Below are 14,296 nucleotides of genomic sequence, written 5' to 3'. Positions count from 1 at the left end.
TCATTAAATAAAAGTTAAAAAAAAAAAGAAAAAAAAAGATAAAAAAAAATGCTTCAAAAAAACAAATACAACTTTTCATTATGGTTTGTGTGTCAAAATTATTTTGTACTTGGAGGAGTAAAGGTCAATTCAATTTTTTTTTTACCATTCATGGATGATGTCAGGATTATTTTAACCTCTTGCGTGGAATTCCAAATTGTACACACTGTTTAGATGTTAGTGTTTAGAAGGCATCTGCTTCTAAGGGTGTGATTGAATTATGGTCTTGCACCCTGACAATTCCTCTATGTCAGTTGCCATAGCAGTTTGTCCCAACAAAGTGGTTGAAATACACTGCACCTATTAATAAATTTTGTGGTTTGTGCTTTCAGCTGTTCAGCATTGTGCAAATCTGCAAGGACAAAGTTATCAACGACATTTTCTGAGAGGCTACTACACAAAGCTTCTTTGCTCAAGACCTTCAGTAGTTCCAGTGCATATTTGCAGCTACCAATATGTTGTTGGCCATTTTATCGAGTTTGGAGCTTTCCATGTATAAATAAATCTCATCATTTCTTTAAAAACTTCAGAGTCTGAATCATTTATTTCCACTAGACACTTTTTGCTTTCTCCCATTTCATGTTCAAACATTGCATTAGAAACTGGGGATCTGACTGTGAGTACAGACTTAAGAGCTTTAAATTCTTGTCCTCTCACAAAAATACCTGCAATCTGTAAATTTTGTGTTTTCCCAGAGATTACCTAAATCTTCTGCTAGTTCACACTGAGGCACCTTCAAAGTATTTGTATTAGTATGTCCTGATGTGTTTATTGAATCTCGAACCACACTCACTTCACAAAATACTGTAAATATTTCATCTGATAAGAGATCATTGGCTTCATCAAGCAAAAATAATTCCTTCTAAAGAATTTTTTCAAGTCTCAGTAGTTGCCTTGCACAAATTGATATGCTCTTTGGTTACTATTGCTTTTGTTTCTTCCCTTTCAGTATTCAGAAGGAAAAACTGGAATTTTGCTTGAACTTCACTTTTAGAGCAGATGACTAAAAGTAAATAAGACAAATAGTCAATACCATCATTATCTAATCCCTTTGGGTATACTCTCAAGGTACCATTTAATTTTGTCATCTGGGCCAGATGAAAATGTTGAACTTCTTACCACTTCACCTATTTCTTGTCTACAAAAACTAAAGTTATGAATGTTCCATATGTAGGAAAATTTTATTACTTTAACCTGTGTATAACACCAGCTCTCTGCTGTAGGACTATTAGACGTATCAGGTAAAGGTGGGGTCAGTTTCTTTATTTGTAGTCTTTTAGGATTTGTTTTGTCTCACACTTGAACACTGTACTGGATGTGCGCGAACAGCCTCAGTGAAGGCTTCTCTCCCATAAAGGCAGCAGCTGCGTGCTCCCAGGAACCTAGATTGTGACCAATGAGTAGGCAGGGGCCGATTATGACAGTGAGTCTTTGTGGTAGCAGCTTAGGCGGAACCGTGCTCCTTTCTAGTTAATTGACCATAAACTTCATCAACAAGTTGGCCGGCGCCGTGGCTCAATAGGCTAATCGTCTGCCTGCAGCGCTGGCACACCGGGTTCTAGTCCCGGTCGGGGTGCCGGATTCTGTCCCGGTTGCCCCTCTTCCAGGCCAGCTCTCTGCTGTGGCCAGGGAGTGCAGTGGAGATGGCCCAAGTGCTTGGGCCCTGCACCTGCATGAGAGACCAGGAGAAGCACCTGGCTCCTGCCTTCGGATCAGCACGGTGTACCGGCCGCGGCGGCCACTGGAGGGTGAACCAACGGTAAAGGAAGACCTTTCTCTCTCTCTCTCACTGTCCACTCTGCCTTTTTTTTTTTTACAGGCAGAGTGGACAGTGAGAGAGAGAGAGAGAGAGAGAGAGACAGAGAGAAAGGTCTTCCTTTTTGCCGTTGGTTCACCCTCCAGTGGCCACTGCGGCCAGCACGCTGCGGCCGGCACACCGCGCCAATCCGAAGACAGGAGCCAGGTGCTTATCCTGGTCTCCCATGGGGTGCAGGACCCAAGTACTTGGGCCATCCTCCACTGCACTCCCTGGCCATAGCAGAGAGCTGGCCTGGAAGAGGGGCAACCGGGACAGAATCCGGAGCCCCGACCGGGACTAGAACCCGGTGTGCCGGTGCCGCTAGGTGGAAGATTAGCCTAGTGAGCCGGGGCGCCAGCCCCACTCTGCCTGTTAAAAAACAAACAAACAAACAAACAAAAAAACTTCATCAACAAGTTAAACAAACACTCGGCTAGGAACCCCAGCCCCCGCTGCCCACACACATCCCCTCCTCCTGCTGACTGCCTGCAGGATCCTGCTTCTGATTGTCATCTAACCTATTCTCTTCTGATTGCTTAAGAGGGTTTTTTTTTTTCTTTGTTTACCTGCTATACTGCAATGTCAAGCATTTTGGCTTGTTTCATTGACTATGATGAAAAATTTTCATTTGTAAAACAAGCCAAAAAAGCCATATGCTATGTTCGCACTTAAATTTTTTTTTTTTAAGATTTCTTTATTTGAAAGACAGCATCACGGAGAGTGGTAGGAGAGGTGGAGAGGGAGAGAATTACAGAGATAAGCCATCTGCTGGTTCACTCCCCAGATGATTGCAACCCCCCTGAGATTGGGCCAGGTGGAAATCAGGTACCTGGAACTCCATCCAGGTCTCCCACAAGGGTGTCAGTGACCCAAGAACCTTGAACATCTTTTCCTGTTTTCCCAAGTGCATTAACAAGGAGCTGGATGGGAAGTGGAGTGTGAGGACTCACATTGGTGCCCTTATGAGATGCAGGCTTCTAAGCTGCTACACTACAATGCAAGTCCCTGGACTCAAGATTTTTTTTTAAGATTTGTTTATTTTATTTGAGAGAGAGAGAGAGAGAGAGATTAGGTGATCTTTTCTCTGCTGGCTCACTCCTCAAAGGGCCACAATGGCCAGGGCTTGGCCAGGGAGAAGCCAGAAGCCAGAAGCTTCAGCTAGGTCTCCCACATAATACAGGGGCCCAAGGACTTGGGTCATCTTGCACTGCTTTTCCAGGTGCATTAGCAGGGAACTGGATGGGAAGTGAAGCAGCCAGGATTTGAACTGGCACCCATCACGATTGGTAGCCTAACCTGCCACACAACAACACTGGCCCCCTGGACTCATTTTTATGCTGAAATTAAGGCAGGTAATGTGAGTATGACTTAAAATAAGCACCGAAAGCATGATTTGTGGCATGGCACCATCCCATCTGAGATTTAGAGCTTGTGGTAGTTAAATCCCTTCAGATAGTCACAGGACAATTCAAGCCAGAGGACCAATGAAACCAGATGTTACACCTAAAACCAGCTGATTTTCTTGTAATGTCTGGCATTACTAAAATATGCAAACAAAAAAATAACATAGTTCCCATAAAAATACTACACAGTGGTTTCAAGAATCCCCATAGATTTGTGCAATTGTGAAGTTTTAATAAAAATTTTTAAAAAAGGAGTTGGAAATATTAACCTGATTTGATCACCATCAACTGAATATATGTATTGAGTTAATAGATGCACCTCATAAACATGTGCAATCTATAATTAAAATAATTTTGTGTTTACTTTTAAAAATTTTATTTAAGGCATCAAATTTCATGTATTTTATATGTACAGTTTTTAGGAACAGAGTGCTACTTCTCACCCTACCGTCCCTACAGCCCAAGCTCTCCACTTATTCCTCCTCCCTCTCATATTCCCACTCTTAATTTTACTAAGATTTATTTTCAGTTTACTTTATGCCCATAAGATTAACCTACACTAAGTAAGGAGTTCGACAAATAGCATGAAGAAACAAAAAGTGTTCCTCAACAGTAGAGACAAGGGCTGCAAACAATCATCAAATCTCAAAATGTCAATTTCACTCCAGTAAATTACATTTTAAATACTCTATTAGTTAGATCAGGGAGAACATATAGTATCTGTCTTTTCAGGACTACCTTACTTCATTAAATATAATGGTTTCAGTCGCATCCATTTTGTTGCAAAAGACAAGATTTCTTTCTTTTTTATCACTGAGCAGTATTCTGTAATGTGTTTATACCATAATTTCTTTATTCGGTCATCAATTGATGGACATCTGGGTTGATTACATATCTCAGTTGTTGTGAACTGAGCTGCGATGAGCATGAGGGTGGGGGTACAGGTAACTCTTTCATTTACTGATTTGATTTTGTTAGTGAAAATTCCCAGGAGTGGGATAGCTGTGTCATATGGTAGGCCTATTTTCAGATTTCTGAGGCATCTCCACACTGTCTTTCATAATGGACACACCAGTTTACATTGCTACAAACAATGGATTAGGGTACCTTTCCCCCCACATCCTCGCCAGCATTTGTTGTTTGTTGATTTCTGTATGACAGCCATTCTAACTGTGGTGAGGTGAAACCTCATCATGGTTTTGATTTGCATTTATCCTATGGCTAATGATCCTGAGCATTTCTTCATGTGTCTGTTGGCCATTTGAATTTTCTATTTTTAAAAATTACTGTTCAAGTCCTTTACCCATTTCTGAATTGGATTGTTTCTTTTGTTTTTGTTGAGTTTCTTTAGCTCTTTATGGATTCTGGATAATAATCCTTTATCAGTTTCCAGATTTCAAAATATTTCCTCCCATTCTGTCAGTTGCCTCTTCACTTTGATGAGTGTTTCTTTTGCAGTGCAGAATCTTCTCATCCTATTTGTCAATTTGGGCTTTGATTGTCTGTGCTCCTGGGGTTGTTCCCAAAAAGTTTTTGCCTATGCCAATGTCTTGCAGAGTTTCCCTTTGTCCGCTAGTAAGTTGATGGTATTGGGTTATGGATTTAGGCCCTTGATCCATGTTGAGTGGATTTTTGTGTAAGGTGTAAGGTAGGTGTCTAGTTTCATATTTCTGTAGGAAGAGATTCAATTTTGCCAGCACCATTTGTTGAAGAGATCCTTGATCCCGGGATTGATTGCAGCTCCTTTGTCAAAGAGAAGTTGGCTATAGATGCTTAGATTGATTTCTGGAGTTTCTATTCTGTTCCTTTGGTCTACACATCTATTTTTGTGTCAGTACCAGGCTGTTTTGACTATAACTGCCCTATAGTATGTCTTGAAGTCTGGCATTGTGATGCTTCTGGCTTTGTTTTTTATTATATAAGATTGCTTTTGCTATTCGAGGTCTCTTGTGTTTACATACGAATTTTAGCAATTTTCTATATTTGATAAGAATGCCATTTTCACTTTGATCAGGATCACATTGAATAGGTAAATTGCTTTTGGTAGTATGGACATTTTGATAATATTTATTCTTCCAAGCGACAAACATAGAATGTTATTTTTCCTTTTTTGTTCTTCTTCTATTTCTTCATTTAATGTTTTGCAATTTTTATCGTAGATGTCTTTGACTTCCTTGGTTAAATTTATTCCATGGTATTTACTTTTTTCTATCTATTGTGAATAGGATTGATCTTAGAAGTTGTTTTTCAGCTATGGCATTGTCTGTGTATACAAAGGCTATAAATTTTGTGTGTTAATTTTATATCCTGCGATTTTACCAAATTCTTTATGAGTTCCGGTAGTCCCTTAGTGGAGTCTTTTGGTTCTCCTATATACAGAATCATGTCATCTGCAAATAGGGATAATTTGACTTCCTCCTTTCCAATTTGTATCCCTTTGATTTCTTTTTCTTGCCTAACGGCTCTTGCTAAATCTTCCAGGACTATATTAAATAGGAATGGTGTGAGTTGGCATCCTTGTCTGGTTCTGAGTGTTAGTGGTAATTGTTACAAATTTTCCCCATTCAAAAAGATGCTGGCTGTGGTTTTGTCATAAATTGCCTTGATTGCTTTCAGTAATGTTTCTTTTATACTCAATTTGCTTAAGGTTTGCATCATGAAAGGATGTTTTATTTTATCTTGGTTATTGATCTGTTTAGATTTTCTATGTGTTCATGACTCAATTTTGGTAGATTGTATGTGTCCAGGGATCAGCACATTTCTTCTAGATTTTCTGATTTGTTGTCATATAGCTCTTTGTAGTAATTCCTGATGATTGCTTTTATTTCTGTAGTATCTGTTGTTACATTTATTTTTTCATCTCTGATTCTTTTGATTTAGATCTTCTCCCCTTTTTTGGTTAGTTGGGCCAATAGTGTATAAATTTTATGTTTTCAAAACACCATCTCTTCATTTAACAGATCTTTTGTGTTTTTTGGAGTTCCAATTTTGTTTATTTCTTCTCTAATTTTAATTCTTTCTTACTGCTAGTTTTTGGTTTGTTGTTGTTTTTCTAGGTCCTTGAGGTGCATTGATAGCTCATTTACTTGATGTCTTTGGAATTTCTTGATGTAGGCACCAACGCTATATCCTTCCCTTTAACACTGCTTTTTCTATGTCTCATGAAATTTGATATGTTTTATTGTTTTTATCATTGGTTCCAGAAATTTTTTGATTTCTCTTTTGATTTCTTCTATTTCCACTGTTCATTCAGGAATGTGTTGTTCAGTCTCCATGTGTTTGTGTATGTTCTCTGGGATTCTTGAGTTGTTAATTTCCAATTTCATTCCCAATGTGGTCTGAGAAGATACATGGTATGATTTTTATCTTTTTGAATTTGCTGAAACTTGCTTTATTGCCTAGTGTATGGTCTATCCTAGAGAAAGTTCCACACACTGAGGAAAAGGATGTGTATTCTGCAACTGTGGGATGAGAGGTTCTGTAGATATCAATTAGATACTTGGGTCCATTTGGTCTATAGTGTAAATTAGTTCGGTTGCTTCTTGGTTGATTTTTCTGTCTGGTTGATCTGTCCATTGATGAAAGTGGGGTGTTGAAGTCCCCTTTATTATTGTATTGGAGTCCATGTGTCCCTTTAGATCTATTAACTTTTTTAAATATCCAGACACCTTGGAATTGGGTGAATATATATTTATTATCTAACATCTTCCTCTTGAATTGATCCCATAATAATTACGTAGTGCCCCTTTGTCTCTTTTAACAGTTTTTGTGTTAAAGTTTATTTTGTCTGGTATTAGGATGGCTACATCTGATCTTTTTTGGTTTCTGTTAGCATGGGATATCTTTTTCCATCCTTTCACTTTCAGTCTGTGTGTATATTTTTTGGGGAGGTGTATTTCTTGTAGGCAGCAAATAGATGGGTCTTGTTTTACAATCCATTCAGTCAGCCTGCATGTTTTAATTGGAGAGTTTAGGCCATTTACATTCAAGGTTACTAATGAAAAGTAATGACATGGCTCTGCTTATTTTTCAGTAAATATTCCTATTGTTTGTTTTGAATTTCCTTTGTACTTTACTGGGAGATTTTCAGCTTTCACATTCTTTCATTATGATGACTACCTTTCTGTGCTTTTGTGTAATGCATCCTTAAGCTTCCTTTGTACGGCTGAGTGGTTGCTGACAGATTCTTTCAATTTCTATTTGTTATAGGTCTTTTTGTAAAACTTAAAAATTTATTTAAGGTATACATGTTTCATGTATTTCATATATACACATTTAGGAACATAGTGATACTTCCCATGCTACCCTCCCTCCTGTCCATGCTCCAAGTATTCTCCTCCATCTCCTATTCCCATTCAATTTTTGCAAGGATCTATTTTAAGTATACTTTATACTCATAAGGTTAGCCCTACAATAAGCAAAGAGTTCAACAAATAATATGAAAGAAAAAATAGTATTCTTCAGCAGAAGAGATAAGGGCTATACACAATCAATGAATTTCAAAATTTCCATTTCACTACAATACATTACATTTTAGGTACTCTCTTAGTTACCTGACATCAGGGAAAACATGTGATGTCTTTCTTTTTGGGACTGCTTTATTTCACTAAGTATAATGGTTTCCAGTTGCATCCATCTTGTGGCAAAAGACAGGATTTCTTTCTTTTTTTCTTTTTTTACAGCTTAGTAGTACTCCATAATGTATATATACTATAATTTTTTCATCCAGTCATCATTTAATGGACATCTGGGTTGATTCCATATCCTAGCTATTGTGAATTGAGCTGCAATGAACATGGAGGTAGAGATAGCTCTTTCATATGCTGATTTCTTTTGGTTTGGTTAAATTTCCAGGTGTGGGATGGCTGGATCATATGGTAGGTCCATATATGGATAACTCTTTCATATGCTGATTTGTTTTCATTTGCATAAATCTTATTTCACCTCAATCATAAATGAGAGCTTCGCAGGGTACAGTATTTTGGGTTAACGGTTTTTTTAATGTTTTTATTTATTTATTTGAGAGAGAGGGTTACCGACAGTGAGATGGAGAGACAGAGAGAAAGGTCTTCTGTCCACTGGCTTACTCCCCAGATGGCTGCAATGGCTGGAGGTGCGCCGATCTGAAGCCAGGAGCCAGGAGCTTCTTCTGAGTCTCCCACATGGGTGCAGGGGCCCAAGGACTTGGGCCATCTTTAACTGCTTTCCAAAGCCATAGCAGAGAGCTGGATTGGAAGAAGAGCAGCCAGGACTAGAACCAGAGCCCATATGGGATGCCAGTGCCACAGGCAGAGGATTAACCTTCTGTGCCACAGCGCCGGCACTGACGGTTTTTTTCTCTTAAGTCTTGGATTATGTGTCTCCATTCTCTCTTAGCCCTAGGGTTTCTGATTAGAAATCAGCTGTGAGTCTAATTGGAGATCCTCTGAAAGTAATTTGGCATTTCTCTCATGCACATTTTAAATCTTTTATTTATTTTTTACTGTGGAAAGTTTGATTACAATGTTGACATTGGTGAAGATCTTTTCTAGCCATATCTATAGTTAGTTTTATATGCCTTGTGTACTTGATCATCCCTTTTTTTCCTCCAAATCTGAGAAGCTTTCTCTAATTGTTTCACTGAATAAGCCTTCTAAACCATTCTCTCTTTCCACAGCTTCAGGAACTCCTGTTGGGTCATTTGATAATATCCCATAAGTCTCCAATACTGTATTTAATTTCATAATTTCTTTTTTTTGGTCTGACTAAAATATTTCAAAAGATTTGTCTTCTAGCTCAGATATTCTTTTTTCTGTCTCGCCAAGTCTGTTGTTAAGGCTTTCCACTGCATTTTTTATCTGACATATAGGATTATGCATTTCTAATAATTCATTTTGTTCTCTCTTCAAAATCTCAATTTCATGGGAGATTTTTTCATTCATGTCATGTATGAATTTCTTTATTTCGTGAACTTGCTTCTGATTGCTTCTGAGTAATCCTATGATTAATCTTTTGACTTCCATTTCAAGCATTTCATCAATCTCTTCATTTTTATATTCTTTTTAAAAAAGATTTATTTATTTATTAATTTGGAAGTCAGAGTTACACAGAGAGAGGAGAGGCAGAGAGCTGGATCAGAAAAGGAGCAGCCGGGACTAGAACTGGTGCCCATATGGGATGTGGCGCTTCAGGCCAGGGCATTAACCTGCGCAGGCCCTCATTTTCATATTCTAGTATTGAAGAGTTGTTGTGTTCTTTTGGGGGGGGGTCTCATGCTGTCTTCCTTATTCTTTTTTCTTAAATTTCTGTGTTTATTTTTATGTATTTGTGGAAAGACTTGTTGGTTTTATTCCTCTGATGGCTTTTATCTTTGAACTATGCCTCTGTGGTTTTGTTGGCATCTGCTCTTACAGTGAATCCCCAGAGTTGTGTGCTGGGTGTGGTCTGGGAGCTCTGATCTGTGCTCCAATGTGGGGCAAGTATCTGGGGTTACACCTGAGTTGGGCATCGTATATCTCTATTTTAGCAGAAGGGAGATATGATTACCTCTGTTGAAGTAATCACAGCCTCACCTCCTCTATTCCAAGGTGATCAATGCATGGGCATTACCCTATAGTCGTGCTATACTCATCCATGCTGCCGTATCAACCACACAAGGGGATCTGTGCAGTCTTCAGTGTAAGCACAGATCCCATTGCAATGATTCAGCCCAGCCAATCAGGGAGTACTGAGTGTGTGGAGCCACTCATATTGATTACCCAAAGACCCTGCTACACCTTGTGCCCTCAAGTTGAGTCACAGTGTTCCCACAGTCTCAGCACACAAAGCTTTCATGGTCAAGGGGTGCAGAGGATCCACTCTGTGCGACTAGCCTATCCTGATCACAAATAGAGACATTCCTCGAGTCAGGTGCCTATTTGTTGTCTGCGTAGGTTGTTTGAGCCCTGTAGCCTGTGATATAGTGAGGGAACAAGGGCACCTCACAGTCCTGTGTGGATGCCCAGCCCTCTGTCAATCCTCCCAGCCAGACTGAAAGTCAGTGGGGAACACACATTTTTCTCGCTGCTGGAATCTCTGGACCACATGCATGCACAAGAGCTGCCAACTGCATGTTTCCTTCTGCCTGCTGGTTGCCAGGTGCATGCACCCAAGCTTCTGCCTGAGGTACTGCTGACAAGATTGTGTCTTCTTTTAAAATTCTTTTTTAAGGTTTATTTTATTTATTTGAAAGAGTTACAGAGAGGCAGAGGGAGAGAGAGAGAGAGAGAGAGAGAGAGAGAGAGACAGGTCTTCCAGCCAATGGTTCACTCCCCAGATGGCCACAATGGCCAGAACTGTGCCAATCCGAAGCCAACAGCCAGGAGCTTCTTCTGGGTCTTCCATGGCCCAAGTGTCTGGGCCATCTTCTACTGCTTTCCCAGGCCATAGCAGTGAGCTGGATCAGAAGCGGAGGAGCAAGGACTCAAACCAGTGCCCATATGGGATGCTGGCACTTTAGGTGGCAGTCTTACCCACTATGCAACAGGGCTGGCCCCAAGATGGTGTCTTATTACAGGCAATTTCTGGGTGTGTGCACAAGAGCTTTTGCAGCTGCTTCTCATACCCAAAAATTGTGCCCACCTTTTCTCTGCTGGTTGCTGGGTTGCCATTATTGCGGAGATAGGGTGAGAGCATTGTGCACCTCTTTTTTCACTGGGTCAACAGGTACCCTTTTGTCTTATGGCCCTAGGCTGGACTCACTCCACACTCTCCTTTCAGCTATATCACCAGTGGCACTGGCTGCAGCAGTCTGATCTCACCTCAGTCTCCAAAGCTGATGCTTTCTCTGGATCTTGGCTGCTGGGGTCGTGTATTGTGTCTGTGTTTATGCTGTGTGTTAGCACCTTTCTCACTGATCCAACGTGTTCCTCTTCCTTCCTTAGCATTTCCACTGCAGTTTTCTAATGTTCCCCTGAGAATGTACTTCCTACACCTTCTCTCTCTCCCTCTCTCTCCATCTCTCTCTCTCTCTCTCTTCCTATTTACCCCTAGCCCAGAGCAGTATGCCCTTCACTATTCTGCCATTTTGGAATCTTTCAATTAAAATAATTATTAAAATGGATTTAATGGGGGGGAGTTTCCAAGATGGCGGAATAGGGAAGGAGCACACTGATAGTCCGGGAAAAGATAGTTAATAAAAGTGGAGATACTGCAGTCTCAGGGAAGAGTTAGGGAAAAAACTGCAGAGGAAACTCTTCCAGAATTAGTGGCACACGGTGGACCTATGTGGAGGGCACGGGCGCCCATGGCTTGGGACCCCAGCTGCCAAGTTTACACACCAGCACTGGAAAGGGAGGTGAGGCGAAAACACAATAGCCCGAGACACTTGCAGAAAGGTTGCAGGAAGAGCCTAGAGGGAATGGGGCTTGAAGCCCCATAGGGGAAAGTACACCATCCTACCTAGAGGAGAGAAAAAAAATAAAAGGGACCAGTATGGACACGATTCTCTCTCTCCATTCACCTTAAAAAGGCAGGTAAGACAATAGAGCAGGCGCCATTTTGGACATACATAACAGCTGCACCAGCTCAGGGCTGTTCTTGCTCTCAGCAAGCAGAAAAACCTGACTCTGGTGGGGAAAAATAAGAGGAGATTAAGACCTAGTGAATGTGTGGAGCTTATGAACTGGGACTGTGAAAAAAAAAAAAACAACTGAAGGTGTGTGGGAGAACTCACGCTGTATCTGAGATGTGAGTAGTCCCTGTGGGAGACCCCATAAACTTGGTAACCTTGGCAACCAGGTGGGAGACATTGCAGGGGAATCTGAGCTTACACTGAGGACTGCACAGATCCTTTGTGTGGTCCCTGGGACAGAGCAAATATTATACCCACTGGGCTAGCGCTCAGGCACTGATTGCCATCGAGGAGAAGAGCTCAGCTGAGCAGAATTACTTCACTTTTGAATTTAAAAAAAGAGAGAGAGACAGAAGATTTACCACACCAAACCTGGGTGTGTCACATTTGGCACTCCCTTAACCCTGAAGAACTGAACAGAGCTCTCTGGCCACACCCACCAAAAGCCTCTAGAGATTCACCAAAAGCAGACAGTCCACTTAATCTAGGTTCATAGTATAATGAGAAACAACCAAAGAGTATCTCCACAAAGCAAAACAACAAATGCAGAAACTGTGGAAACAAGAACAAGGAAGACATCATAAACACTCCCAAATGAACACGACACTCCAATACAAGATTATGAAGATGATGAGATAGAAGAAATTCAAGATACGGAATTCAGAAAATTTATGATAAGAACATTTAGAAGTTATCAAAAGCAAATGCATTAACTACAGAAATCCATACAGGACAGGACAGAAAATCTCTCTCATGAAAATGAAATCTTAAGGAGGAATCAAAATGAAATGAGGAATTTAGTAGAAAATGAAATTATGATATTGAAGAGAAATCAAAATGAAATGAAGAATTCGATAGAACAAATAACAAACGCATTTGAGAGCCTTAAAAACAGAATCAGTGAGATATAAGAGAGAATATCGGACTTAGAAGACAGAGCACAGGAAAGTATACAGTCAAACCAAAGAAAAAAGAGGAAAGTAGAAATATAAAATGTATTGTTGAGAATCTACAGGATACTGTTAAAGTGGGATTTATCCCTGGTATGCAGGGATGGTTCAACTTTCTCAAATCAATCAATGTGATACACCAAATATAAAAACTACAGAAGGAAAACCATATGATTATCTCAACAGATGCAGAGAAAGTATTTGATAAAATACAACACCCTTTCATGATGAAAACTCTAAGCAAATTGGGTATGGAAGGACCATTCCTCAATAAAATCAAAGCAATTTTTGAAAAACCACGGCCAGCATCCGATTGAATGGGGAAAAGTTGAAAGCATTTTCGCTGAGATCTGGTATCAGACAGGGATGCCCACTCTCACCATTGCTATTCAATATAGTTCTGGAAGTTTGAGCCAGAGCTATTAGGCAAGAAAAAGAAATTAAAGGGATACAAATTGGCAAGGAAGAACTCAAACTATCCCTCTTTGCAGATGATATGATTCTTTATTTAGGGGATCCAAAGAACTCTACTACGAGACTATTGGAACTCATAAAAGAGTTTGGCAAAGTAGCAGGATATAACATCAATGCACAAAAATCAACAGCCTTTGTATACACAGGCAATGCCACGGCTGAAAAAGAACTGCTATGATCAATCCCACTCACAATAGCTTCAAAAACAATCAAATACCTTGGAATACACTTAACCAAGGACGTTAAACATCTCTACAGTGAGAATTACAAAACCTTAAAGAAGGAAATAGAAGAGGATATCAAAACATGGAAAAATCTTCCATGCTCATGGATTGGAAGAATCAATATCATCAAAATGTCCATTCTCCAAAAAGCAATTCATAGATTCAATGCAATACCAATAAAAATACCAAAGACATTCTTCTCAGATCTGGAAAAATGATGCTGAAATTCATATGGAGACACAGGAGACCTGGAATAGCTAAAGCTATCTTGTACAACAAATAAAAGCTGGAGGCATCACAATACCCAACTTCAGAACATACTACAGGGCAGTTATAATCAAAACAGCATGGTACTGCTGCAGAAACAGGCGGATAGACCAATGGAACAGAATAGAAACACCAGAACTCAATCCAAACATCTACAGCCAACTTATATTTGATCAAGGATCCAAAACCAATTCCTGGAGCAAGGACAGTCTATTCAATAAATGGTGCTGGGAAAACTGGATTTCCATGTGCAGAAGCATGAAGCAAGACCCCTACATTACACCTTACACAAAAATCCACTCAACATAGATTAAATATCTTAATCTATGACCAAACACCATCAAATTATTAGAGAATATTGGATAAACCCTGCAAGATATAGGCACAGGCAAAGCCTTCTTGTAAAAGACACCGAAGGCACAGGCAGTCAAAGCCAAAATTCACAATTGGGATTATATCAAATTGAGAAGTTTCTGTACTGCAAAAGAAACAGTCAGGAAAGTGAAGAGGCAACTGACAGAAGGGGAAAATATTTGCAAACTATGCAACAG

The 14,296-nt window shown here is 39.9% G+C and overlaps 1 pseudogene; it reads right to left on the bottom strand.

Annotated features, from left to right (window-relative positions):
• Positions 1 to 166: 166 nt before the first annotated feature.
• Positions 167 to 9,854, bottom strand: LOC108178707 (speckle-type POZ protein-like pseudogene; annotated as a pseudogene).
• Positions 9,855 to 14,296: the final 4,442 nt, after the last annotated feature.

The sequence above is a fragment of the Oryctolagus cuniculus genome, chromosome X (genome assembly GCF_964237555.1).
Source record: "Oryctolagus cuniculus chromosome X, mOryCun1.1, whole genome shotgun sequence".
Lineage (NCBI taxonomy): Eukaryota > Metazoa > Chordata > Mammalia > Lagomorpha > Leporidae > Oryctolagus > Oryctolagus cuniculus.
The sequence above is the reverse complement of the archived record's forward strand: the minus strand, read 5'-3'. Positions and strand labels throughout refer to the sequence as shown.